Raw genomic sequence first — 4,229 nt, 5'->3', positions numbered from 1 at the left:
TGATTTTTTTTTTTTACAGAGAGAAAGGGGGAGAGGGATAGAGAGTTAGAAACATCAATGAGAGAGAAACATTGATCAGCTGCCTCCTGTACACTCCCTACTGGGTATGTGCCCGCAACCAAGGTACATGCCCTTGACTGGAATCAAACCTGCAACCCTTGAGTCCGCAGGCCGATGCTCTATCCACAGAGCCAAACCGGTTAGGGCACTGTGGTGTTTTTGATACCATGATTATTTTAGTTATATGTAAGTATGCAGCAAAGACCCCTCTCTAGTATTATTTTTTAAAAATAAACTTTATTTCTCTTAATTAAAAAGAAAGTTGGACTATAAAAAGGTTCACATGATTTAAGTAGATCCCTTAAGTAACCGAAATGAAAAATTCAGTTTTATAAAACTTGTAGAAATAATATCTATAAATTTTAACAATTTATTTTCACTGAACTTTTGTGTTCTGACTTGTAAAGGTACATGTTTTATTTTCTTCCATTGCTTTTGACTCAGAAGTCGAGAGACTTGTATATTGTAGATAATCATAGGATTTTTAATTACATTGGTTTGTCCATTTGTAAAATGAAAGGATTGGGCAAGATGATCTTGACATTGTTTCTGGCAATGAAAGCAATGTTGTACCTCTTTCAAATATTTGAAACTACTGGCATTTGCGCCACATGTTATGACCTATATCTTTTAGCCTCTTCCTCTTGTTTGTCTTACCAACTGCAAATTCTCTTTAATTTTTTATTTTTATGTGAAAATGTGTTTATTTTACCTTTTTTGAGTAATAGGATTTTGGGGTGCCTGTTTCCATTTTCCAGTACTTTAAAAATAATTTTTCATTCTTTTCTTACCTCCATTTTTTCTAATAGGAAGTCAACTATAACCAATCATTTCCCTCTATCTGTAATGTGTTGTCTTCTTTGGTTGCTTTCATTTATTTTCTAGAGTTTGGTTATGTTATGACTAGGTATGGTTTTTGGTTATTGCTTAATTATCTTGCTTGGGGCTTGCTGAGATTCATGAATCTTTAAATTTGTCTTTCACCAAATTTAGAAACTTTTTGGTTATTATTTCTTCTGCCTCATTTTTTTCTCTTCTCTTTCTGAGATTCCTGTGTTCACATGTAAGTTTAAACTTTTGATGTTATCCCAAGGGTCCCAAAGCTGTCTTCTTTTTTTCCCATACTTTCTTTTACTCAGATTGGATGATTTCAAATGACTATCTTAAAATTCACTGCTTTTTTTCCTTTGTCATCTCCATTTCCTGGTAAGTCCATCCATTGGATTTTTTATTTCAGATATTGTATTTTCCATTTCTAGAACTTTTAGCCACACACACACCACCACCCACCTCCTGCCGGTTTGGTCTCATTTCTTACCTTTTTATTCATTATAAACGTACTAGTGACCCAGTACACAGATTCGTGCACATTGAAAGGAAATTAATTAGAAAGTGGCTGATGGGGCGGGGCTGGACACGCCCTGGAGCCAACCTCCTTCTGCCTCTGTGGAGTGAGCAGGGTCCCTTCAGCAGGTGGGGTCCCTCGGCCTGGCGGGGATCAGGTCGAAACCAGCTCTTCGATATTCCCCCAGGGGTCCTGGAGTGCAAGAGGGCACTCTGCAAAGTTGCTTTTGTACAGGGTGTGGAACGCAAACACAAGTGTGCCATAAACCAGATTTGGGGCTGACAGTGCTCCAGCGACAACATAACCCACGGCTGAAAGTGGAATTGCACGGCCCTGTGAGGAATCAGGCTCCCTCCTCTCTGGTTTCAGGGTGCTTCACCCGGGAACCACTGCTGCCAAGTCATGGCAGCCCTGGTAGTCAGTGCGGTCATAGTGACTGGTCAAACCAGGGTGTGGAACGCAAACACAAGTGTGCCATAAACCAGATTTGGGGCTGACAGTGCTCCAGCGACAACATAACCCACGGCTGAAAGTGGAATTGCACGGCCCTGTGAGGAATCAGGCTCCCTCCTCTCTGGTTTCAGGGTGCTTCACCCGAGAACCACTGCAGCCAAGTCATGGCAGCCCTGGTAGTCAGTGCGTGTCATAGTGACTGGTCAAACAGCATGTTAGCCTTTTATATATATAGATTAGAGGCCCCGTGCACAAAATCGTGCAGGGCAGGGGGGGGAGGTCCCCTCAGCCCCACCTACACCCTCTCACAATCTGGGACACCTTGGGTAGGGTCCCTAGGCCTGGCCCATGATCTGAGTTTATTGGGGCTTTCCTTCCCCCGGCTGCTGGCAGCTGTTCCCGCCCCTGCCACTGCTTGCCATCTGTGTAGTGCTGCCCCCATTCCCCCTGCCCTGGCACCAGTCGCCTTCCTCTGCAAGGCGACAGGCATGGGGTGTGATCACTTTGCTGGCCTGGACCGCCCTCTGCGCTGGCCAGCCCCGCACACCCACCACAGCATCATTGGCCGGTGGCACCTGGGCCTCCTTCTGCCGGGGTGATGGCGAGGCCCCACCCCCACCCCACCCCCAATCACATTGCACCCACCTTGGCTGGCCTGGCGCCAGTGCATGTCATAGCGTGGTTTTCCGGGTGGTCGTTCTGCTGTTTGGTGATTTGCATATTGCGCTTTTATTATTGTAGATGTTCATAATATATGAATGTGAATTTCCTTTATGTCATTGAGCATAGTTATAATAGCTGCTTTTAAGTCCTTGACTACTAATTCTAACATCTGAGTCATCTCAAGGTTTGGCTCTGTTCATTACATTTTCTCTTGAGATCAGATCACCTTTTTCTTTTTTCATGTGAAGTAACTTTGTATGACAGTCTGAGCATTGTGAATATTATATTGTAGAGATCTTATATAATGTTCCTTCAGAGAGTATTGCTTTTACTCTGTTATCAAGCAGGTAAGTTGATTGGACTCTATCTGCAAACACTGCGTTTTGACGAACAGCTCAAATCTTACCTCAGTTTTCTGATCCTTTGCTAGGCAGATTGGAATCTGTCCAGTGTGTGTGTGTAGTTCAAGGGTTAGAGATTTGGGCAGAGTTCATGCACAGAATGTAAGGTTCCTCCCTCTACTTTCCAGGATTCCTTCCTCACTTTCTATCAGTTTCGGTCCCCAAACTCTTACCATCTGATACTTCAGCCAGAAAGACTGGATTTTCTACTGGAGTTTTATTTGCCTCTCAGAATCTTTCCTCAGACTGAAAACCAAAATAAATAGAAATTACACTTTCTCTATCATTTGGTTTCTCTTATTTTAAGTCCCCTCCAGAGCCTGCTAGGTTTTGTTCACTTTTTAGTGCCTTCATATAGTTGTGGGAGTCTTTGGTATTTGTTTTCCCTGGAGTTCATGTTACCTGTAGGAGTGTAGTCTTCTAGGAGCTTGTTTGGCCACACCAGAAACAAGACCCTATTGTCTTTTCATTGTAGCATTTTAACATGCTCAGATCTTTTCCATTGAATGCTTTGACTATGCATTTTATATTTTCTTCCTCATTTCCTGTTTTCCAGCTACACTGGTCTTGCAGTTCCAGCACCTTTTCTGCATAAAATGATAGAATTTTTTTTAAAATAATAGAATCTTTTAATCAGATTGAAAATAAAGACATGAATAAAGCTTTATCAGACAAATGAAGTACAAATAAAATGGGAGTAGACATAATATCAGAATAAACTTTAAGGAAGAAAGTAGAAAAGACAGAAACATCAGTTCATATTGAACCAATCCACTTAGCATTAAAGATGCTAATATATATTGGCAAAACTAAAATGGTAATATGAGAAAGTAGCAAAGGGACCCCTAAAATCCTAAATATTTGGAAATTTGAACACTTGGTTCTAAATGAAAATTTAAAATTATAGTAATAGACTTTAAATAACAGTGTCTATCAAGACTGGAGGGCAGAGGGGTAATCGTTTATTCAAAGGAACTTCAAATGCTTTTATTGTTGTACAAGAAATAGGAGATAGCAGTTCTCGGGATAGGAAAGACCATTTCGTGGAGAATGTAAAAGGCAGAAACTAGATTTGACTATAGAAAATACACTAAGGCCCCGGGGGCGAGCCGTGTCTGCGGTTCTCCACTGGCGCGGGCCAGGCCGCCTGGATCTGAGCTCCCTGCCTCTCAGCGGGCGGCCGCCCGAGGGGCTCCCCTCAGCCTGGGCCTCAGGGCGGGCGCAGCGAGGCCGCCGGGGCGCTTCTTTCCGGGGTCGGAGCCACGAGGTGTCGGGGGCACCCGGCGAGGAGAGCGCGAATCTCGGCG

The sequence above is a fragment of the Myotis davidii genome, unplaced genomic scaffold (genome assembly GCF_000327345.1).
Source record: "Myotis davidii unplaced genomic scaffold, ASM32734v1 scaffold591, whole genome shotgun sequence".
Lineage (NCBI taxonomy): Eukaryota > Metazoa > Chordata > Mammalia > Chiroptera > Vespertilionidae > Myotis > Myotis davidii.
This window is presented reverse-complemented; position numbering follows the sequence as displayed.